Genomic DNA, 25,916 nt, shown 5'->3' with positions numbered 1-25,916 from the left:
AGGGAGTGATTTTTAGGAATAGAGTAAAATGTGAAAATAAAAATGTTACAGTACTTCTGTGCTCACTTGACCTTGCATTTGGAATATATATATTTAATAAACACAGTTTAATCCAGAATTTTGTTAAGAAGCCTGTTCAAAGCAGACAGTGTTCTTTTAAAAAAAAGAAAAGGAGTACTTGTGGCACCTTAGAGACTAACCAATTTATTTGAGCATAAGCTTCCGTGAGCTACAGCTGCTTATGCTCAAATAAACTGGTTAGTCTCTAAGGTGCTACAAGTACTCCTTTTCTTTTTGCGAATACAGACTAACACGGCTGTTACTCTGAACAGTGTTCTTTTATACACTAAACTCAACTCTTTCGTACACATACTTTAGTCCACATCCTCAAAAGCTAGATTTAGGAATAGTGCTTAAAAAAAAATGTTCAGCTGTTATCACATGCTTAACACCATTTGGCTATCCATTGTGGACACAGGGAAGATGTGCTTTGAAGTCTAGGCTATAAGTTATTTGTATTATGGTGGAGCCTAGGTGCTCTGCTCTCGGCTCCTCTGTGCTAGGCATTGTACACACAGTATTACACTGTCCCTGTCCCCAAAAGCTTACAATCTCAACAAACAAGACTGACAATTTAATTTGCTTGACCCCATCCACAGTGCCAGTCAAACATGTTTTTCATGAACTAACTGAAACAGTGCTGTAGGAGCTGACAGTATGGACTCCATGCCACCAGCAACAGGCAACAAAGATGACTGCCTCTTCACTTAGTTCTGTGCCTATGCCTTGCTTCATGGTATGGGTTGTTACAAAAGGTTACAAGGAGGAGGGAGAAAAATCATAGAATCGTAGAATCATAGAATATCAGGGTTGGAAGGGACCTCAGGAGGTCATCTAGTCCAACCCCCTGCTCAAAGCAGGACCAATCCCCAATTTTTGCCCCAGATCCCTAAATGGCCGCCTCAAGGATTGAACTCACAACCCTGGGTTTAGCCGGCCAATGCTCAAACCACTGAGCTATCCCAAAAATTGTTGTTCTTAACCTCTGAGGACAGGACAAGAAGCAATGGGCTTACATTGCAGCAAGGGCGGTTTAGGTTAGATATTAGGAAAAAGTTCCTAACTGTCAGAGTGGTTAAGCACTGGACTAAATTGCCTAGGCAGGTTGTGGAATCTCCATCATTGGGGATTTTTAAGAGCAGGTTGGACAAACACCTGTCAGGGATGGTCTAGATCAGGGGTAGGCAACCTATGGCAAGCGAGCCAAAGGTGGTACGCAAGCTGATTTTCAGTTGCACTCACACTGCCCGGGTCCTGGCCACCAGTCCAGGGGGCTCTGCATTTTAATTTAATTTTAAATGAAGCTTCTTAAACATTTTAAAAACCTCATTTACTTTACATACAATAGGTTAGTTATATATTATAGACTTACTGAAAGAGACCTTCTAAAAACGTTAAAATGTATTCGTGGCACACGAAACCTTAAATTAGAGCGAATAAATGAAGACTCTGCACACCACCTCTGAAAGGTTGCCGACCTCTGGTCTAGAGAATACTTAGTCCTGCCTTGAGTGCAGGGGACTGGACTAGATGACCTCTTGAGGTCTCTTCCAGTTCTATGAAGGGACAATGTAGCCCTTGAAGACTGACCTTTCACAGTACAGGGAAGAAGTGGTATTCAAGGTTTTTGGGTTTGTGGTTTTTTTTGGGGGGGGGGGGGGGGGGAGAAGAATAAGTAATACAAAACCATTGTCCCTTGAATTGACTAGAAAAGGTGCCCTCTAGTGGGAAATGCTGCCAGACCTTTGGGCATTCCAAACCACCACTTAAGCCTTGCAATGGCTCTTTGGGTTTAAGAGTAAAGGTCTAGACACTTATCTAGTTTATAGCACTCTAGCTGAAAACTGAAAAACAAAGTATTCTAAATACAAATACAATCATTGTCACAATGAAAGAATCCACTTGTTTCTGAAATACACTATTCATGCTCTAATGTGTAGTACTAAAGGCAGACAGAACTATTACTGACAAGCTGATGATATACCCATTCAACCGGCTACAGAAATCAGGCTCCACATGCAACTCTAACAGCTGGCTGCGAAGAAGCTCAACCACCTAAACTTCAAATAATGGGATACCAACAGTGCATTAAACTTTAGATGCTAGATCATATATTAAGAAAATATAAGCTTTAACACTCATTCAACCTAGCAAAAAGATTAAAGCTACCTGATGCAGACTTATTTAAATTCAGCATTCCAGATACATGCAGAGTCTATACTACAAAAGGTTTTCTCCATCTACACCTACAATTTAAGTGTAAACCCTAGATTCTGGATTAATATAAATAAAATGCAATAAGTAGTCCCTATATTCATACCAGGTATTTCAGTATATTGCACAAATACTACTAACTCCTTGAACAATAAAGTCATGACCCAGTATTTTGTCAGACATAATTTTACATCTAGGAACTACAACCCTGTTTTTCTGTCACACTAGTTGATGTGATTCACTGTTTAGGGAGGAACCAGTTAGCAGGCCATCATTCTCAATTTTTCAGAAGGGAGCTGCACAGCAAAGAAGAAGGGTGTCCCTCAAAGTCAGCATTTGATTTGCTTATAAAACTCAGTAATAGCAAGTCAAAAAAAAGATGTAAATGGAAAGCAAACAAATTGGAGCTAGTCTCATTAAATACCAAAACTAAAGAATTAGGTTACTTTTAAACAAAAATCTAGTGAAATATGCTATAATATATATATATATATATATATATATATATATATATATATATACACACACACACACACACTTTATTGAAACAGTAATGATTATGAAATTTACTGTTTTAGGAAGCTTCTTTTGATGTAGTTCTACCATACACATTTAATGTAATATCAAAGGTGTGATTTTTGTAGCTCTGATAACACTGCCTCTCCTCCTTTCCTCCTGCACACACCTCCCACCAGTGTGTGGTGGTAAAAGCTATGGAACATCATGCGGCGATGATGTAATCATTCTGCCCATGTCACGGACTCCAAATGCCCTATGCAACTCTAGACCAACTAGCTGACTATTAAGATAGGTCCTCTCTGTGCTAAAAGAGACAGTGTCTAGGTTTACCTGGGCAACAGCATGGATATGAATCCAGTTGCAAAACCTTGTATTTCCACAAAGGCTGAGCCATATTACATTAAAATGTGATTGAACTGAAATATATAGACAGGGCTTTAGATCAGTAGGCTGTCTGGCCAAAACGGTCCTGTGGGGTGCATACACATCCTGAAAAATTCATAAAGAGATTCTGTTGTTTCTAAACTGGAAGTTACTTCACATATAAGGAACAAGCATTACTCACATATCTAAGAACGCTAATCCCTTGATATCAGCTTTGAAACCTACCAGTACTTCCACTGAATATATTCATTTACATATAGATCTTGAACCATCATACTAAATTTTCATGTAGTTTGGAAAGAACAAGCTATGTTTCATCTCTGAAAATTTAGTAAAAAACTGAATGAAGAGTCAAGTGAAACAGCCTTCATATTATCAAAAAAACAAAAACAAAAACCACTAACTAGAACCAGGAGCCTGATTTTCTGAAATGTTGATTCCTTCTCTCTCAAGAGAGAATGTGAGCTATAGGTGCTCTACAACTGTGAGCGCTAAGGGGGAAGAACCACCACAATAAGGCCCGAAGTTCTATTTCTTCTAATGGTCCCATTAATGACTTGTGCATCATAGATAGCAGTATAGTTTTCCACACAGTGACCCATCACTTGCCTTGAAGGGACCATCTACAGGAGCAGCATAGTCTGATCTCCATACCTAGTGTACAAAGCTGGCAAGGGAGATTAGGACCGTGGTTTTTGTAACATGACAACAGTCCACTAAGAACCAGATCTGATTAGATGACAACTGTTTTCAGTCACTACAAACAAGCTAGATCTGAACTGTGACCTAGAAGTGGAAAGCTGTTATTAACTGACCAGAACTATCAGTTTCTGTCAACACCACTGCTTTAACTGTTTGTATGCATGTCTTGGTGAAGGTTTATAGTAAATTATATTAGTTCTCCTTGATTTGTCTTCTGATTCAGACAATCCCAGTCCTTTCAGCAGATGGCTAGTTTTGTTCTGTCTGAGATTAAGTCTTATTTAGATGGGTTGAACAGAGTTAAAAGACTCAAATATCTTCATACTGCAGTTAAATAGAATTCAGCCGAGTGGCATTTATACCAAGTTGTTTAATTTTAAGTAAGATGTGCAAAAACCTGTCTTAGTTGTGAAAGTCAATTTCAAAGACATTACACTACACAAGAAATATGGTAATGTTCCAGCCACAAGTTACAGTCAATGTCAGCATTAAGGAGTCAAACTGGAGACAGCTCAGCCCTACAGCATGCTTAACAGTGAGGTGCTGCTGATATAATGCAGTAGGCCAGAGTAAGGTCATATGTTGCTTCCACCAAAATGAGTTTCACAGCTGGCCGGGGTAAAAGTGTGTTTAATGACATAATTCACTCCAACAGGTTTTACACACACATTCATTTTATGAATAATTCCTACTTAATCTGTTAAGACATCTTGCAGGATTTAAGAATCCAGAACTCTGTTTTAATAACTCAGTCTAGGCAAATGGAAGTATCAATAAGCCAAAACTCCTCTTCTCGCTGGGACCAAGATACTGTCAGAGCTCAGTAATCATACTTCAAGACATTGGGACTTCTAAACCCATTTTTAATCTATGCCAAATAGCATCATGGTGCCAATGCTTTTCCAACAGTGTCAGATTTTCCAGTAATCCTATCACCCAACCCAGACACCTAAAATCCCTAGTGCATTAGAAAGAAACAATGTTCCGTCAGCAAGGATAGTGCAAACTGGCTTTTTCACTACGGTACCGCCTGCAAGCGCCACTGAGTCCTCACATCTTTGGTATAGGCCTTTGCTAGTAGATTCTGGGGTTCTTTATGTAAAGAAACTGGAGCCAATGCCAGATTACATATGCAAATACAAGATATACACAGACAGTGAAACCACATATGCAAGAGGTAAAGCTGAATTTACCGAGTAGTAAGATAAGCTCCTGGTAAAAGAGTGGTTTTGACTTCCTCTTATTTCTGTTTTAGGCATTATTACAGAAAGCGTGGATATTAAGTGCTCTGGTGTGCAAACAGTGCCATTTCTCGCAAATGAAGGAAGGCTTTATCAGATTTGACATTCAAACAGCTGAGGAAACTCCAGCAAGGCTAACACATTAAGAACATAAGAACTGCCATACTGGATCAGACCAAAGGTCCATCTAGGCCATTATCCTGTCTTCTGACAATGGCCAATGCTGGGTTCCCCAGAGGGAATGAACAGAACAGGTAATCAAGTGATCCATGCCCTGTCACCCATTCCCAGCTTCTGGCAAACAGAGGCTAGGGACACTGTCCCGGTCCATCCTGGCTAATAGCCAATTCTTCCCACTTCACTAAAGGGCTGCAAGCACCTTATGAAAACTGAAATATGTTCCTCTTCCCTCATTACTAAGATCATGCTCATGAACAGAATCTTATAAAATTCACCTGTTTATTCCTTATCCTGTTAAGGTCAACAGCTTACTCAGATAACATCTTGCTGTCACTGAGTCACCCACTGATGCTCTGGAGCTACTCTATATGAAGCCAGTCCGGACTCTGGGGGAGCCTCCTCTCTGTGAGCAGACTCCAGGGCACTTGTTTTCAGGGCAAGACGCTTACACAGCTTCGACCTTCCTGGGTCTGACCTCTGAGCATTCCCTTCCACACTGCGCACTTCCCACAGCGAGTCCACACAGGCGGGGCTCCTGGGGAAGCCAGTGGGTCCTGCACCCCAATTCTGCAGTCAGACATGACTCTCAGCCAGCCAGTAAAACAGAAGGTTTATTAGATGACAGGAACACAGTCCAAAACAGAGCTTGTAGGTACAGAAACCGGACCCCTAAGTCAGGTCCATCTTGGGGCCAGGGAGGCTAGTTCCCCGGTGTCTGGGCCTCACTCTCTTTCCTCAGCCAGCTCCAAACTGAAACTCTCCAGCTCTCTCTCTCACCTTTGTCTCTTTCCCAGGCCAGGAGGCCACCTGATCTCTTTGTTCTCCAACACTTTCAGTTGGCACCTTTGCAGAGGAGGGGCCCAGGCCATCAGTTGCCAGGAGACAGGGTGTCATCCATTCTCTGTGCAGACACCATCACACTGGCCCTCTAGGGCTCTGCAACAATCACACACCCTTATCCCTCCACTTAAGAACTGCACAGGGGAAACTGAAGCACCCACACAGTATTCAGAGAAAACATTAAGAGCATTTCCACTTCGTCACACTTGCAAACAGAAGTAAACTGCAATAGACTAAGGAGAAGATCCTTTTTCATGCAAATGTACGTTTTTCTTCATTTACTATAAATAACAATATAAACAAGCAGGATATTAAAACTGAGACAGTCCTAGCCACTCATGGAGCTGTCTATGCTATAGAATATTTTAGTTTCAAACCTAATTAAAGAAATGGTTGACTTCATACTGATGATGTCCACATGCAAGTCATTTACTCCTATCCATGTGGAACCCAACTCATGAACAGAGCTACATTATGAGGCTGCACATGCTTCCAACATTTCTTCACTGCTTAGATAAGACCAATTAACTATTTGTGTAATTATGCTAACAAGTTCTACCTCCCAGGTCTTGTGCATCTCAGTACAGCACAGATGTGAAACAAATTCACAGTCCTTTCCTTTACTTCTGGTACAAGCAGCTGAAGCAATGGAATAGCTGCCCAGAATTTTCCTGAATATACATATATGAATGGCTGTAAGTGTGTGAGCAGGTCAACATGGTCATGCACGGCTGGCATGGCTTAAAACAGATGCTTTTCCTCTGGAAATAGCATATCACAAACCAGTCAAAACTAATGATTTATTTATTGTAACAGTATTTCACCAAGAGGTCAACTGTGTAGCTAATTAAGGCCTTATCTACATGCCACTTTAGAGCACTGCAACTGTCTCGCTTGGAGGTGTGAAAAAACACCTACCCAAGTGCTGCAAGTTTCAGCTACTCCCCTCGTGGGGGTGGGTTTTTTACAGCACCGGGAGAGCTCTCCCAGCGCTGGTGCCGTGACTACACAGCCACGTTAAAGCACTGCAGCACTTTAACGTTGCTAGTGAAGACATACCCTGAGGTACTCACTTTTCACTAGTCAGTCTGAGCGCTACCATTGGTTCAGCAGGATACTTACTTGCTGGAAAATTCTATGGTATTTTGGAGATAGGAAGAAGTTAGTTTTGCAAAATACCCTCAACTCAGTTTATAAGTAAGCTATATGCCTGTACACACCAGCATGAGGTGGATTGTACTCCCTTTACAAATGTTTAAGCTGAGACCAGGACTAACCGACAAGTTAAAGCTCACACAGCAAGTCAACTGTAGGCCTAGAACCCAGTATTTTCAATTCATGGACTAATTTAAGACTATACTGCCTCCCCTGTAAGGATTTTTTTTTAATTCAGCTAACAAGTAAATTCCTGGTCAGACAGTTTATTATAAGCAGTCTTATTTTCCTACAGGTTAAAAAAACAGACGTGTCTTTTTCCATTGCATCTCCCAGAGCACAAACAGCTATCCTTTCAACAGTTTGGCTCTTGCTTTTGCCCAAAAGTTTAAAATTAAGATTACAAGCAAATAAGTTATCATGCCAATAGCACTACTGTATCCATCAAAGTTAGGTGGCCTTTTGTTGACTAAAAAAATAGTTAAATTATTTTCCTCTTCGTCTAGCTAACAAAAGGTTAAGCAAGGTCATCATTTAAAATGACATACTTTGGAGTCGTAACATTTTTTGGGTAGCCATCTGCTAGTGTCTTGCCTATGACCAGACCATTCCATATCAGTAAAGCTAATCAGACAAGTTCACAGGCAGACAAACTTTTACACTTGTCATCTTACAATACAAAGATGTAAGCAAAACAAAGATTTTAGGTTTGAAAACACACAAGGAAGAGTATTAATGTACCATGTGGTATGGAGTTTCTCTTTTTCGCTAAAGTCAGTAATACAGACAGCTCAGAATAGTTCACAATACTGACCCTATAAATCCCTTGAGGTTTTTAGGAGAAATCTATAACAGATCCAATTCAGTGTTACTAGAAAAATATGTAGCTAAATTAGTTTGGACGCTGGTATGATGAAGTATACCTGTTATTTTCCTCACTTTGTCATGACTGAAGCCACGTATAGAGGTGACCATGTTCAGATATTACAAGTTAAATTCCTGTGAACCTGTTCCACAAGAGAGAAAGTCTGGCTTTGAAATAAATATAATTAACTTACAAAAGTAGGAACTACTGGAACTTATTTCTTTCTATCTAGTGATACTCATGTTTTAAGAGTTTTACATTTCAATTGTAAAAATTGAAAATACAGGCTAAATATTACTCATTCCTTAAATTTTTCTGGGTAAGAAGTTGTTGGATTGTTAAATCAGGGTTTAGTGTACCAACTACTGATCCAAGACTCAAATTTAAAGAAAAAACATTTTTCCTGTAAACCCCACCCCTCCCCACACCAGCTCAGAGCACTAACAAGTTTACAAAAAACTTTCTACTACTCTGGTGTGGAATACTGTAGAACACACATACCAAAGGCAGCAGAAAGTGCTGTCACATACAGTCCATCTGGCCACGTGATACAATTTATAGCAAATATCCTAAAGGATACTTGCTTTAAGAGCCAAAGGTATTTTCCATCTCCTTGACCAAATAGGACTGGTCTCATCCCAGTGTAACTAAAAAAAAACCCATGTTTTAATAGATGTTCCTGGAGATGATTCTAGAATGATGGGGGTTTTGGTTATGTTTAGGTTCTTTATTGGTTTTGTGGGGGAAGGTGGGGCGTGTGTTTTTTTTAAATGAAGGAATACGATTTTTGGTGTTAGCGGGAAAATCCTATGAACAAATTTTCCTACAGAGATAAGGGTTATAATACTGTACCTGCTGATCAATTTAAGAGTTAATGGATCAAACAAGCCTCCTAAAAAAAGACCAACTGAAAGACACTTTAGCCTACTGCAGGAGATATTCCTTCCCTCGCCCCAAAATGAGACATTGTTTCTCCTATTGTCTGTCCTTTATCACAGTATCACTTTCTCAGCTTAAGATGGCAATTCTGTGAAAAGTAAATAGATGTACTTATTACTTCAAAAACAGATTTTAATTTCCAGATATCAAATGGTTAACAATAAATCATACGATTCCCACAGACTGACAGGGCACAGATGCAATAGCGTGAAGCTTCTCTACTTCCTACTCCATAAAACTGAATGGAAACCAAAGAATAAAATGTGACAGACTTGCTCTTAACTGCTTCCCTGCCAAGCATGCCTTGCTCTGAAGATATGAGCAATGTTCAGTCTTCTGAAGGAAGAGATCTCCAGTAAGCAGCACAAAAACTTCTCCAAATGCTCCTACAGCAGCTCAACTAGAAGGCCCATCAAGAGAATGAGACTGAGGCCACGTCTACACTATCGGGACTGTAGTTATGATGCCCTAGCAATGCCAGCATAATCCCATAGTACAGAAGCAACCCAAAGCAACGGAAGGGGTATTTCAGTCTCTGTAGGAACCACCGCCCCAAGCTATGGCAGCTAGGCTGAAGGATGCATTCTTCCATCAACCTACACCAGGAGTTAGGTTGCCATATATGTTAAGCATAGGCTAGACCTGAGTGAGAACGAGCAGGCGGCACAAAATTTAAATATCCTGCTTTTTGCCCTCAGAAGGATCTCTTTAACATGAGATTCCTCTGACACATCTACTCTTCATATTACCAGAGGGTGCATCTTACATTAAAAAATTTAAAGACTGTTGTCCAACTATTTCTGCAAGAAGATAAATAACGAACAAACAATACAACATTGTCAGCCCTCTACAAATACAGGATTGAAGAGTGGTATACATGCTGAAGTACAACCTTTCAAAAGCAGTGTCAAGAAACAGACAAGTGAGGTTCTCATTACAGCAGACTCCGGGTGCATTTAGACAGGTTAAATATGGAGGATAGTCAACCAGGCAGTGGAAAGGTGAAGACCTGCTGGATCCTTTCCTGTAGGGAAAAGGATGAAGCAGAATGGCCCTGGAGCCTCTTGTTCTTTTTCTAGGAGATGATGGGAAGGAAGAGAGTTATTTTCCAGTAGGAAGTAAGCAAGCAGAGAAAGAATAGTACATGCATCCTTTAAGAGAAGTGGAGGGAGGAGCAAAGTTGAAGCCCTTGTTCTTCCAACAGAGAAAAACAGCAGCAGAATAGCATATGTTGAGAAGGAGTTATTGGGTGGCAGAGGGCCTCCTGTGTATCTTGGAGCCCTGCAACAGGAAGGTAGCAGGGCAGGTCCTGTTTTTATATTAGAGAGAAGAGCCAAGAATTCAATAGGAAGAAAAGAAGAACAGAGGCCTCACTAATTTATGGGGCACTATAAGAACCCAAAATTTGTATATTTGGGTCAGGAACCCATAATTTACTGAAGACAGAGAGCCCAACTTAAATTAACTGAGTATGCCCAGCATCTTCCACTCTAGCTTAAGCCCCTAAGTATGCTACAACTTAAAGTTGTAATTAGCTCCTAGCACAATTGGATCCAAGTATAGGTTATGTACACATACCACACAGTTAGACGCTGTTACTACCTGTGATAGTTAACAGCATTTCATTCCTGCTAGCCGGTGGCTGCCTTCCTATAACCAGTTCAACACTTTCCTACAGCATGGACAGGATCCTCTAACCAAGTATGTGTAACCAATTTAACTGGCCTTCCTTCTTCACAACAGGCTACATACTGCAACACCCCAGAGCACATTACCATAGGTATCAGCAATACAAGTGTGTGTGCACGCCCTGCTTGTAACATTTTTCCTAGCTAAGGCTGCCTACATTTTCCTAAAATGCATTGCTCCAAACAGTAAGTGCTGACACACAGGCACAGTTGAGATAACAGAAGCTGCTGTGTGGACAACCTATATTACTTATAACCAATTAAGGTGACCTAACTGGATATAAAAATGACAGTAAAAAGCTGTAATGAAGACAAGGCCAAAGTGCATATGTGTAGTGTAATAAACAGACATTTTTGGAGTGTCACAGGGAAGCATCCCACTGCAAAAAAGGCAGAAGTACATTAGCATTCTTTTACAATTATTAAAAACTAAATCTTACCAGCTTCTCCTGCAGTGGCAAACACCTACTAGTCAAAAGAACAAGCTCGGTGGTCCAAAGTTGTTATAAGAGGAGGAGTCCCCATCAACATCGAGGAAGTCCCCAACAGCATCATGGTAGAAGCCAGTAACATTTGCTAGAATTCCATTCCAAGATCTAGCTAAGGGGTGACATCTTTGTCACCCTGACAAACAAGAAATCTCCTAATTCATTCCATCTTCTGGAAGCAGCAGCTTACTGCCTACTATGCGAAGCCAACCCCCATTCCTCTATCACTCTTCTCAACTCTTTGTAAACCCCAAAACAGCATTTTTGCTCGTCCTCTCTTATGAGCCTCCCCAACAATCCTAGGTATCCTAGATTTCCTGGCACAGTTAAACTAACAAGTTTGATCAACTTCACTGCAGCCAAAGGTGTTATGAAGGAAGAAGTGAAATCGAAAATTAAGAGCCTGTGAAACTGACCTGAATCTTAATTTTACTCTACAGCTGCTTGGGAAATCTAAAAGCAGCTGCTAATTGTGGATAGATCCATCGACTCTGGAGAACACTATTAACATCTGTTTATATTCAGCATACTCTTTGCAATCACAGGGCTAGGGTTTTGGGGGAGGTTTTTTTGTTTGTTTCTTTTAAAGTTGAGTTCTGTAGTCTCTGATGGCTTAGGCTCCCCAAACAAGTTTCCCCCACTCAGAATTGGAAGGTGGTTTTATGAGTTCCCTGCTGTGATAATTGACATTAAGAACAAAAAAAAAAAAAAAAGTCTGTTAAGTTTTTCTGTACATTTACAAGTATGTATGATCTAGAGTCTATTAGACCCTAGTCATTCACAACTTTGGTAATTTAAGGAGACAGTAACAAGTTTTACATGCAGTGCACTAAAATATCCTTGCTGTCACTTTTTTTTTAAGCCTTTATTAAAACCTTTAGCATACTACTACTTTAAAGCTAAGGTAAATGAAGTTCTGATGTGATTTTGTACTTACATGTTTTTAAATAAAGAGTTTCTCAGTTTTCAATACAGTGGAAAGAAATTATCCAATAAGTTGTACAGCAATACAGTAAAAAGTAAGTCTGAAGGCAACAACTGTAAAAGGCATCAGTAAAAATTCAGGACCTGTTTTTAAAAGTGAAACAAGCTCAGGAATATTCCATGAAGGTACAGGTTTAGCTGTGAAGGAGCACAGTTATAGCCTTAAAAAAGCATTGAAATCCAGATTTTAAAGTAATTTGTCCTAAAATATTTAAGAAAAAGATATACAGTTCTCAAAACTTCTGTTTCATCTTAATGATTAGTCTAACACAAGTTACACATTTGAAGAATACAACCGCTTCCAAAACATTCAACCGCAGTTCTCAATATAGTGGCATACAAGCTGAAGGGTTAATCCCTATTTAATATTCATAGACTATATATAAACCTGGCCTAGAGGATTAATTTGTTACTAGATCTATTATGCCACATCATCTTCTTGCAATATTTTAACATTAAAAATCAGAGGGGGGTGAAAAGGCAAAACTAAAATAGACAGAGGATTTCAGTAGTCCAAAACCCAGGGTTACTTTAAAGGGTATCAAAGATTTGTCCACTGTCACGTAAAAAAAAACAAACAAACCCACCCATGTACCAGACATTCCATATCTGCCCTGGAAACTGAGGGACCAGCAACTACCAGTAGAGAGGATTTTTTTCAGAAACAGGGTTATACAAATCTGTGTGACATTATGAAGAACATAGTATGGGTAGAAAAGAGTTGCACTGAAGAATCAAAAGAAAATTAGACATGGGGATTGCTTAAAAGTAATTTTGAATTTACATTGCAACTAGCAACCAATTTAGGATCCAATGACCAGTGTTTAATTATGTAAGACTGAGTTGTCTTTCAAAATTAAAAAGACAGACAGATGAATATATCAAAGGGACATAATTTAAAAGTCATTTCTGTTTGAAGACTTATTTACAAGTACACCCAAGGCTAGAAGAATTCTCCAATTTTATTATTTTTTCTGTTTATACATTTGACAGAGCTATGTGTCTAGTCAGCCTTCTCTCTTCATACAAGTTTTCAAACTCACCGAGAGCAACTGACTTAAAAAATGGTGTTAAGCCACAAGCCCTGGCACAGAGATTGAGTAGACGTAACTTGAAATAGATTAGCTAATAGCAGTCCTTTAAGCACTACCAAAGGCTAAACTACTGTTATATGTAGAGCTGCACTGCTGGTGACATACAGGGTACTCGGGGCCTTAATACGACTCTTTCAAAATACATTAAGAGAATGGTCATTCCCTGGCAGCTTCAAAGATATAATTCTGAAAAGTATTATGGGAGAAGTGTGTCAAAGGCATTTCCTTGGATCTAGCCTTATTTCAACGGCTTAATTTTGTTCTAACACATATGAACAAAAAGCTGCTCTGAACCAGTGAACTCTAAGGGTGTAACCCACAAAATAGGTCGAGTCTCTCTAGAACGAATGGAGGGGAGGGGGAAGGAGGAGAGAAGGGGAAGACTATGAAGAGAGCATACCATTTAAAGGAGGGGGGAGGACCAGCTAGCCATGGATCTGGTCCAAAAACAAAAGACAGTGAATAAACTTCTTTTTGAGATATAGATGTTAAAGAGATCTGTCTCCATCTGCTGGGAAGAAACTGCATGGTAAATTATAAGGGGGATAAAATATAAACCTCCTATCCTTTTACCACCATATATGTCATAAAATAAGTCAGTGAACAAAGAAGTCACCATACTAAGGTTTTATCCATCCTGAAAAAGTGATCATGCCAGGAAATTTGGTTAAAATACCATTGAATCTTCAAGTAAAGACAGAAACTGAGCTATATTTTAATAGTACTCCTATATCATACTACAGTCCTGCAAGTCCATAGCTGTAGTACAGTTCAAGAACATGATTAAGAACATTTTTAGTTCCCTCCCCTCTACTTTGCTACATCAGTATTTTGATCATTGAATTATCTACAAATTAGACATGACCCAGTACATAGGTCCTATCCTGGAAGATATTTTAGGATTAGTACCTGCTAAGTATGCAGGGATGAAACTAACAGTGCAAAATGGGAACTCACTTTGAGGTGGACTAATCTTTCTTCTGTTCAACCTATGCAGATACACAACTGGTTAAGAAGTTAGAGAAAAAACACTTACAAATCCTTCCACATTAACTATTTTTTTCAAAGAGGTGTCCATACTAACCTCAGATGACTAGGCTGAAACATAAGTCCGACTCACCTTTAAATTATGGCCCACATGAACAATTTAAAAGCAAAATATCAATATAACCTATTACACATAGGGTTTGATCATAAGAAACACTTAATTGATCAAACAAAAGGACAAAGATACCGAATTTTGTTTTCAGAACATATTTAATACAAAATACAATTTAACATTACACTCGTGCATGTTTTATTGGCCCAAGATAAAGAAAAATTGGTTGACATTAGACCACTGCCACCATTCATACAAGGAATTAGAACTCCCACCCCGCGACACACCCCCCAAGGCCGGAGATAAACAGTTTTTAGAAAGCAAGCAATAGCCTACTGAAGTTTTAGAAAATGAAAAAAACATGTCGTACCATTCATTTTGTAAGGCATGTTCTTCAAACAATAAAGAGGTGCACAATGTTCAAAATTTAAAAACTTACAATTCCATAACAGTCTACTTTAGAAAAAGCAGACTGGGAAATTCAGATTTATAACCAACATTCAGGTGCCCTTCACATACTATCAAGGCCTCGACACCAATGCAATACTGCGAAAATATTTGCCTTTTCAGCACCAAGCCTATTATGAAGTTTTGACCAAACCAAACATGCTACAAAAAGGATTTGCTGGCGCAAAAATGAGTCAAATTTTGACAAGACTCTGAATTCACTTCTGTATTCCATCATTTTTGTTCCTCAGCTTTCCAGTGATTTTGATGGAACAAAGTTTGACAGCTTCCTTCAGAAACAGAAACCATTTGAAATCAGAAACTGGATCTGTTCCTTTTCAAGTATTTAAAATTAAAATCTCCTAATTATATTCCATTAAATATATTTTGGCTTCTTCCTGCTCTAGACCGAGTGTATAACCTTGCAATTTAGGATTAGTTTTGTTGGACGTTGATGGAAAGGAGACAGCTTTTCTGTAGAGTTTTCCAGGTTTGCCCATGTGGTTCTCTGTTTTTTAGACCAAGAGAGGTTTCTCCAACTGCAAACATAGCATCAGCCTGCAGCCTGTCAAGCCCCTCTAATATCTAAAACAATTTTAAGCTTAATACCTTTCTGTAGAGTCCTTTGTATAAAGCATGTGCTATGTTTCCATCAAACTCCTCCTGGCAATAGTTACAAGTTTAAACTAACATTTTTGATTGTCTTTATATCTCCTTATATATTTTACGAATTTGTATCTCCTTATATCTTTACGAATTCCATTGAGTGTTGTTGGGAAACTGAGGCACCAATCCTTTTTTGGTCAACCATGTGGTTGTGGAAGAGTTTCCATCTTCCACAATCAGCTCTGAGATTGTTTAAAGTAGAGTCCCTCAACTACTCAGACATTTAAGATGACTGCACTCAAGAATTGCTCGTCTTTTTATACTTAGTTTTTGTTGTCCGACCAAATGGCAAAGGCTTCCTTATCATACTGCATCTTCAGGAGCTTGACCACATTTCAGTTTTCTTTTCAAAGAGTTAACAGCATCAACACACACCCTTTTCCTCTGTGGAGCCATTACAGGATCACACCTTATGTTTGGCCGGGCATCTTGCATTGGATTTCTATGTTGATTTTTTTTTACTCTAAGTTTTTCTCCATTTCTCTTCCAGCATCGAGTAGTGGACCTGTAACTTTAAATTTGTCTGTAGGACTACATCCAGAGTGAAGTACTTCAATCGTTTCCTTAAACTGACTGTTGTGTGTTACACTGAAGGTGATGTGGCCATGAAAAACGCTAATACAATCCTATGATGAGTCAGATGAGGTATTTCTAGTAGACACAGAGAAGTGTTATTACCATTATACAAGGCACTCATGAGACCTCATCTGGAATACTGCATTTAATTCTGATCTTCCATGTTTAAGAAAAACTAATTCAAACTGAAACTGGTTCAGGTATGGTCTATAGGGATGATCAGAGGAATAGAGAACCTACTTTATGAAAGGAAACTTAAGGAGCTTGATTTCTTTAGCCTAACAAAATGAAGAAGGAGAAGAGATAAGATTGCTCCCAATAAATATGTCAGAGGCAGCAGACGAATTATTTAAGTTAAAGGCCAATGCTGGCACAAGACCATATGGCTATAAACTGGCCATCAATAAGTTTAGGCTTGAAATTAGTCAAAGGAGTCTAATCACCAAAGAAGAGAAGTTCTGGAACAGCCTTCCAAAGGGAGCAGAAGGATCAAGAAACCTAACTTGTTTTAAGACAGAGCTTGATATGTTTACAATGGGGATGGTATGATGACATTGCCTACAGTGGCATATGGTCATCCCCAACTGTTATTAGCAAAAATATCCAACAGCTGGAGATGGGACACTACAGAGGGAGGACTCCGAGTTACTACAGAGAATTCTTTCTAAGGTGTCCAACTGGTGAACCTTACCCACATGTTCAGGGTCTGATTGCCATATTTGGGTCAGAATGGAATTTTTCCCCAGGTCTCACTGCCAGAGACCTTGGGGGTTTTCACCTTCTTCTACTGTATCAGGTACGGGTCACTTGCTGGTTTCAACTAGAGTAAATGGTGGATTCTCTATAACTTAATGTCCGTAAATTAAGATTTGAGAACCTCAGGCTGAGTTACTGAAGTCATGGATCTATTACAGGAGTGGGTGGGTGAAGTTCTATGGCTTGCGATATGCAGGAGGTGAGACATGATCATGGATGGTCCCTTTGGCTTTACGTCTATGAATCTACATTAGCATAAAATTAAGTTGCAACTTGATAAAGTTCAGTTTGGCATCTTCTGGATCTTTTAAATGTTCTTTGCCATTCAGAGTGAAGTCATAGCCTATTTCCAGCATAAACAAATTTCAATATATGAGTATCTATCTTAATGCATCAAAAACAATAGAAGTCAAAACATGAAAAACCCTAGGTAACACTTCACAGGGCCAGTTTTTTTTGTTTTGTTTTTTTAAAAAAGGGGGGAGAACTTGTTTTCCCCTGCTGCTCTGATTAGACCATAGTAACCTCCCCAGCCTTGCCCTGGTTTCAAGTATATGAAACACATTTAATATCACTAAAATGGGTGGGAAAGATAAAGGAGAGAATAAAAAGAAAACAATCAAAGATGTATTTCCCAGTCTTTGGGCAAGAGACGTGTCTCTAATTACTATTAATGTAAGAAACATTATACATCAGGACAGATGTCAAATTTTGAAAGGAATAGTGCCAGCCAACACTACAGTACTCTGTTCATTACAAAGGTCAGTATACAACTGCTCTCCCATTTTCATTCTGCCATCTTCATTTTTCTAAGGAGATGGCAGACTGGATCAAAATATGCAGTTCATTTCTGATAGTCATCCTTTCCCCGCCCCCCGCCCCCCCGCTCTATACAGCATTATGCCTCTAATCTAGGTCAAATAGGAAAAATTATTATTCCACTGTTAATAAGTGTACCTTCTGCTTTTAGAAAATCATGCATAAATTAATGAAACCTTACTATCCCTAACCGTATGCAAGCATTCAGGCATCTAAAGAAACAAGTCAATTAAAAAGAATTGATTATTTCTCTTCCACTTAAAAGGCAGGTGGACCAAGTGTAACAGATAAGTAGGGCAAGTTCAACCACCACCTATTTACTTTAAAAAGAGTGGTATATCGCCAGATGAAAGCTTCAATCTATGGTAAGATGTGTAAATTAACTGATTTTGTTTACTGTGTTAAACTTCCCTACCATACTATCTTACATTTATTTAATGCCTAAAATTGAGCTCCCTTTGAGGAGAAGAGAAGTCAGCCTTGGGGAGTAAAAAAAAAGTGACTTATCCAGTTAAATTGAGTCAATTTAGTTTTGCCTAGCATAATAGGAGCAAATATCCTTCCTCTCATAAGCCTCATCAGTCGGGTCCTACCAAATTTACAGTCCATTTTGGTCAATTTCACGGCTATAGAATTTTAAAAATTGTAAATTTAATGATTGCAGCTATTTAAATCTGAAATTTTTTTTTTAAATTGTGGGGGTCCTGACCCAAAAAGGAGTTGTGGGGAGATTGCAAGGTAATTATTGTAGGGGAGGTTGTGGTACTGCTACCCATACTTCTGTTCTGCTGCTGGTGGCGGTGCTGCCTTCAGAGCTGGGCAGCTGGAGAGCGGTGGCTGCTGGCAGGGAGCCCAGCTCTGAAGTCAGATCCACCGCCAGCAGCAGTGCAGAAGTAAGGATGGCATGGCATGGTATTGTATTGTCACCCTTACTTCTGCGCTGCTGCCTGCAGAACTGCTGCCACTCTCCAGCCGCCCAGCTCTGGAGGCAGTGGATAAGGGTGGCAATACTGCGATCCCCTTAAAATAACCTTGTGACTCCCCAGCAACTCCCTTTTGGGTCAGAACCCCCAATTTGAGAAACGCTGGTCTCCCCTGTGAAATCTGTGTAGTCTAGGGTAAAAGCACACAAAAGACCAGATTTCACAGTCCGTGATGTGTTTTTCATGGCCGAGAATTTGATAGGGCCCTAGTCTTCGGTATTAAAAACTGAATGTGGCAAAGGTCTTTGTTTTATGTCCCAGAGAAAGCACTATGTCCCATGCTACTATAAAAAAACATTACCTTTAACCAATGACTCAAAAGAAGACATGCCATCTCAGTCACCAACAACCCTTTCTACAACATCTTTTTATTCCTGAAGGTCTATCCAAGAACTGATCAGGCACAGTGATATTTTGCATAGAAAACCTGATGAAACTGCAGCTGAAGATTGATGTGACTGCAGACGCATCGATAGGAAGCCTCAGAGATCTGGACATGTAAAACAATTGGGTCTAACTCCATTCCAGAAACAAAAGACTTAAAAAAAAAAATCAATTAAGATGGTAACAGACTAGTAATTATAGTCATTCACCAAGTCCAAGAACTTAAAAGCAAGGAAGACAATAGCCATTCAAGAATCAAATACATACTTAATCACAATAACCCTTAACTGAGCCAATAATTGTTTTTTGGTTATCATGATCTTTGTATATGAACAATTTCTTAGAAGCAATTCTATTAAGTGGGAAACTTAAAATATTTGTTAACTGACAATTTGCAGTGAAGTACTTGGAATTCTTTAAATGAATGCATAATATGGATTTTTAGTAAAATTACATGTGAGGTATTGCCCTTGACACTGCTTAGTGTGACAATGTACATATGTAATTATTTTTCAAGACTGTGTTATGTTTATATTTTGAGTGCTGTTGAAATAGCATTTTTGCTTGGGTCAGAACTAAAGTTTCTTGTGATGAAATATGCTCTTTATAGTTTAAAATGAAGTGTTTACGACTCCATTAGCGCAAGATTATATATCCCTTACTAATCCTTTCTTTGCTTTTATACACTTGGGTTTTGTAAGTGATGGAATAGGTGAACTACATCATTGTTAACTAGTAACTTAAACAGTTTAAAGGACAAGACACCGAAAAGCCCACACCACCATTCATTTTCCCCCCCCCATATAAAATGGGGGTTTTTGGTTTGTTTGTTTTTAAACTACAAAGGATGGACAATTCACTAGGTTAAGTTACAGTGGTACCGTGGTCCATGCAGCAACAGTTCCAACAAAATCCTTCCTGCATTTGATAAGTGTTGATAAATCCCTTTCTAACTACACAGCTAAATTAGACACTCATGGCACATGCAGTACAGATTACAGCAAGTTGTATGCCAGACTGAAGCCTAGATCCCAAATCTGTTCCACATCCAACGTATAACTTGCTATACTACATCATCTCTTAGATAAATCATTGAATCACTGCCTCCTACTGGCCCCAGGTGAAAAATGTGGCCACTAAAAGTACTTTGCATTTTACAGTAGTCATCAGCAGGCCCAAACACTTTATCAAAGGCATTATCCTCATTACACTTGACTTTAGCACAGAAATTGGACTCATCCTGGTCAGAGAGGCTGTGTGGTCTAGTGGATGTGTTACGTGTCTACCACTTTAAAAAAAATTCAAGGTTCTGTTCTGAACTATAAACACATACTTCCATCTGGAAGATGACCCTGTACATATTCCCTTTAAGTCAAGGGAACATTTTGGTGTAGAATGTAGGAGTAGTAGTATTTCTCTTTGAAAAATAGCCTTGGTCAACTCAGTCTTAAAGTGTTCTGACACCATGTTTTTCCTCTGTCAATTTCAATGACATGGCTCCTTCAGATCATGTCTAATTTACACATAGCAGCAGATTCTTGAACATTTTACTGAACTCCTGTGCCCTCCAAGAGTCCGTGTCAAAGTTTACCTGTTTCAAATTTGAGATGTAATATGATTGTTGGGCAGACAGAAGAACTTAAAGCAACATTAGATACTGGTAAATATTTATATTATCATAACACCCAAAGGCCCCAATCGGGACTAGGATCCCCACTGTGCTGGGAACTACTTTTAATTACTATTCCAAGAGTTACTTTATAGTATTTTAGTCACAAGAAGTATTGTCTTCTGAAAATTATGTTATCATACTTCATTCTAAAACAAGGTGGGGAATGGGAGTTACAATGGAGCTCAAAGTTAGCCTTTTAATAAAACTGTGATTGTAGACTTAACTACATAGAGGCCAATGCTTCACCCTAACACTTAATGCCAGAACCAGAACCCGTTCTTCCAACACACAGGCCTCTAACATTTGAGAAAGGAGGATCTCTTAACTGGAACCTATGGAAATATCAATATATTCTAAGATACAATGCAATAAGCCAATAAAGCACACCTGTTAGGAGCAAGAGTGGACCTCAAAACAACAACAATAATTAATAGATTAAGGAAATTTAACTACATGGAAAGTTCGAACAGGCAATAACAAGCTGTTTTTAATTTAAGAGAACCAAACTTTCAAATCAGGATATGATTGTGTTTCCCCTGATCCAAACAGTTTAAAGGTGGATGAGTTTTCTACATTTTCCCTTTGCCTTTGGGCCAAACCAGTTTTCCAAATGGAAGTTAAGTTCATCAGTTAAATTTGCAACCAGCTTCTCCTGTGCAAAAGCTATTACTTCTCCTAACACAATAATTCAGACCACTGCAGTTCATGGCTAATAATAACTTCTCAAATATCAAACTTTTTGCTATTAACTCACATAAATGTATTCAAGGACCATTGACATGCATAACATTTTACAATAGTAAAAATAACCATTGACAAACAAGACAAGGCCCTGAGTTTAAAAAATGCATATGTATAGTACAGCTAGATGCAAGTTAGATTGCATAGGCCTTAAGGAAAAGATAGTTTTGAAAGTAAGGCAAGGCACTCAGCAAATATTGATTGAATGGCTGTCCTAGGTGTAAAAGATAACATGGAAGAAGGCACAGAGTTGAGAGTAGACGATAAAGACTGAAAATTTTCAAAAGAAGATTGGGTGGAGCATAGGAAGCAGTGTAGGAAGAAATGATGTCAGATTTGTAGGCAGGAGAGACCTCACATAGAGCTATACAAGTGAGTATTAGCTGCTACTTCCTTCAGAGACTAGAAAATGAACAGGTTATTCCTGTACTAAAGGCACTTAAGATGATGCATTTCATCTTTCCAAGGAGGAAAGTATTCTGCTCGATTTAGCTTTCTTCCTATTCTGGAGACATCTTACAGGACAGATGTTTTGTTAGTAAGCATAAACCTTTCCTGATCCGTAACACCAGTTTCGCTAGTAAATCAAAATTTATCTTTTAAAAACAACTGCTCTGTAATAGATATTTAATTTTATGTTAATTTGGCAAATAAGTTTAGTCTATACTCACCTAATACCAGAGACTAAACCCCAAAACGAAAAAGATACAAGCACCACACAAAAAATGATTCAGACAACTTATCAGAGAATCACCCTCAGTTCAATGACAGGTTTCAGAGTAACAGCCGTGTTAGTCTGTATTCGCAAAAAGAAAAGGAGGACTTGTGGCACCTTAGAGACTAACCAATTTGAGCATAAGCTTTCGTGAGCTACAGCTCACTTCATCCGATGAAGCTCATTTCATCCTCACGAAAGCTTATGCTCAAATAAATTGGTTAGTCTCTAAGGTGCCACAAGTACTCCTTTCCTCAGTTCAGTGTTATACTTTCTATGGTCAAGACTGGATTTGGGTGGGAATACTGCTTCTCCTCATTAGAAGAGGAGAGTACTTCTAGAGAGAAGAAGTAGTCCTTCCTAGACATCTACTAGTTGATCCCTATGGTGTTCCTCAAACGTCTTTGTTCTGAAGCTTTTTCTGTTCATCTTTAAACCTAAGCACCAATATTACCCATGATGCTGAAGGTTTTAGTTGTATGAGAATGCTACACAAAGCAACACCTTTGTACAAGAGCTTTAAAAATCCTTACACATCACTTCACATAACTGCACCACCCACTTTCAAGTCCTGCATTCCCTACACCTTATAAAATTACCCTGCTAGGGCACTGGAGTGTGTAGGGAATACATCAAGTTATATGAATGAACAGAGCACCAAGCCACAATATAGGAATTCAGAATGTTTACACAGAAGATGAATTGAAAAAATGCAATCTCCCTTAAAAATGATAATAATCCTTAATTTCATTTAAATAAAGTCAACAACTAAAAAATCAAAGTCAACATATGAAAAGCATAATCAGACAACATAATCCTTGCTTTGCAACAGTGACTGGTCACTTTTTACTGCCAGACAAATCGATATCCACCCTGCAGAAAAATAAACCACAAAACAGAATGCTAGATTCGTTTCATTTCAAAAGGTTCCTGCACCACTAGACTCTCCCCTAAAGAAGAGACTTCATTGTTACAGCAATTAGCATTCCCACACCCCAGCAAAATGCAAGCAAAGAAAAAAAAATGCTATGAAAGGGTAATCTAGCCATTTCGCAGCTTCTCCTCCTTACTCCACCCAGTCTCTTCTCTGCTCAATGGCTGCACCCAGCATCCATAAACATGGTCAAATCAAACGAAAACACAAAAACAATAGCCCTGCAAACAAACTAGATAGCGGCAACAAAACCTTTTGTTAAATACATATTTTCTTTGTTTAGCTCCTTAGCATATTTTCCTGTTTTTCAGAGCCACTTTAAAGGCAAATTATATATTTTGGTAGGAGACCCTCCCTCTTCTGAAAGCCAGTTGAATGCTGCACAATTGTTTCATAAATGACAAATCATTGTGAACAGATTCTTCTCCCCATCTCATAAAACTAAAATGTATATGTACCATTTTGCCATAATATACACCCTGAACCCTCCACACACACACAGATGATTCAATCAGGTTAATAAATCTAAACATATCATCACTTACGATTATTTTGCAGTCATACAGTTCAATGAAGGCTTTTAATATAGCTTCAGTAACCTACCACCACCCTGGCTAGGTAATTCATTATGAATTGATTTGACCTGCAACAACCAAGCCCTGCTGCAGCATTATCAGCAGAGAAATTTTACCACAGCTAGTATGGCAAAGGAGGAGGGGGTGTCACATTATTGTTGTATCAAAGGCCAAGCACACTATCTCCTTCACCCTACACACAAAATTTACACCCACAAAACTGAGTCACCCCAACTTTTTATGACTGTAAAAAAGACGACACCACTCTCAACCCCTCACCCCCCCAAAAAAACTGCCTGCATATAAACTCCATCCTGCACAAAAGCCAATAGCAGCAGGAAAGATTCCTACTTAGATTTCCATCCTTTCTCCCATCCACCTATTTTTGTCCTAAAAGCCATTTTAATGCCAGGTACTAGGCAGGGGTTTGACCCGCCCAAAAATGAGAGACTTAGATCTCCCTCCCCCATTTCTGCTGCAGCTGGTTCTGAAGGTCTGACCCGCCTCCTAGCAATGTTTTTTTCCTTACTAAATCACTGCAAGGAGCTGGGGGCGGGTGGGAAACTGACTCAAAATAAAGGCTAGACCTGTCCTCTCTAGTAGCAATCCTGGTTTTGTTGCTAGTGCTGCGGCTGGTTCCGAAGGTCTGGGCCACCTCCTAACAAATCTCAAAGGGAACAAGAGAAGGAAGAAACAAAACTAGACCCTCTAAGGGACTTTTTTTGGGGGGTGGGGTGGGGGGGAGTTTACATGACACACACACCCCACCCTCCTCACCCCCAACATACATATATATATATATATATTTTACACTACCAGTCTCCAGTCCGGCCCATCAGCCCTATCTTCTCCTTGCTGGTTTCTTGTTAAGTCATTAGGGGAAGGGGAGAACTAAAGGCCTGAAGGGGGGGGGAGAGACCCCAGAGAGAGGGGGCTGGAGCCAACCCAGAAGGGGCACATCTCTCCCTCACCCCCTTGTCTGGCCCACCCCCGCCCTGTTTTCCTGTTAAATCACCGGGGGGGGGCTGAGACCCAGTGATGGGGGGGGGCTGCCTCCCCTCACACCCCCAGTGCAGCGGAGAAGGGGATGGGAGCTCCCCCCTTGTCCTCCCACTTCGCCCTGCCCCCCCCTTCCCTCCCTCCTCACCACCAACGGGCGCGGCAGCCATTTTGAGAGCCGAGCTGGAGAGAAGGAGGGAGGGGGCACGGGAGGAGGGAGGCGCACGGACCGCAGGGCCTGGCTCGCACCGCCGCTCCCGGATTCGGGGGGGGACGGACCCTGCTGGGGGCGGAGAGGGGCGCTCCCCCGGACGCGGCCTTACCCGCGCCGCCGCCGCTTCTCCTCGGTCCCGGAGGCCGGTGCCGCCCGTCGCTCCCATTCACCAGCGCTGAGCCCTATGGAGCGGGTGGGGGTGGCGCTACGGGGGCCGGTGGGGGTGCGGGGGAGGAAAGGGAGGGGGGTCTCGGCAGGCTCCGACCCGCTCTCGCCGCCGCCGCCGCTCCGGCTCCTCGGTCTGTCAGTAGCGCCCCGGCCGCCAGGAGGGAGGGAGGGAGGGAGCAGCTCGGCCCGCCGCGCTCACTGCGCATGTGCAGGAGGGAGGGCGGGGACAGGAGCCTAGAGACCATCTTGGGAAGCTAAAGCTGAGGCTCGCGTCCCGGCGTGCACCGCGCCCTGCCTCCTCTCCCGGCATGCACCGGGGGTAGCCCCTTCTTCAAACATCTCCCAGCCCAAGTGCCAATATCTCCCGCATCCCCCACTTCCAGGCCGTAGCCGACCCTCCACATCCTATCCTCCAGCAGCCCTCCCCACCCTTTCCCCCCAGTATGCCCTCTCTGCCAGCCCCACACACCCCATCCTCCAGTATCTCCCAGCCCCACACACCCAGCCTACCCATTCCTGCACACCCCATCCTCCAGCATCCCACACACCCCATCCTCCAGCATCTACCAGCCACACACACCCAGCCCCCAGCAAACCCATTCCCAACCCCAGGCCTGCACACCCCATCCTCCAGCATTCCCCACGCCCAGCCCCACACACCCCGTCCTCCAGCATCTACCAGCCCCAAACACCTTCATTCTCAAGCCCACAAACTTCCTCCCTATCGTTCTCCATTCCCATCTCCACACCACACACTCCATTTCTCAGCATATCCGACTCTCAGCCCCACAGAACGCCTGTCCCCTGCGCAAAAG

General features: G+C 40.6%; 1 protein-coding gene across 3 annotated transcripts in view; it reads right to left on the bottom strand.

Moving 5' to 3' along the window:
- PAFAH1B1 (platelet activating factor acetylhydrolase 1b regulatory subunit 1) overlaps nt 1-25,263 on the bottom strand; it is a 63,458-nt gene extending 38,195 nt beyond the window's left edge. The window contains exon 1 of one of the 3 annotated variants that reach the window (XM_048823782.2): nt 25,043-25,263. The gene's annotated coding sequence lies outside the window, so the exon portion shown is untranslated. Of the gene's footprint in view, nt 1-23,690; nt 23,713-24,536; nt 24,556-25,042 lie in introns of those variants that run through there. The other 2 variants (XM_075120909.1, XM_075120908.1) reach the window with 2 other exon arrangements.
- Nucleotides 25,264-25,916: the final 653 nt, after the last annotated feature.

Source organism: Caretta caretta, chromosome 17 (assembly GCF_965140235.1).
Source record: "Caretta caretta isolate rCarCar2 chromosome 17, rCarCar1.hap1, whole genome shotgun sequence".
Taxonomy (NCBI): domain Eukaryota; kingdom Metazoa; phylum Chordata; order Testudines; family Cheloniidae; genus Caretta; species Caretta caretta.
Note: the sequence above shows the minus strand (reverse complement) of the source record. Positions and strands in the feature narration are given on the sequence as shown.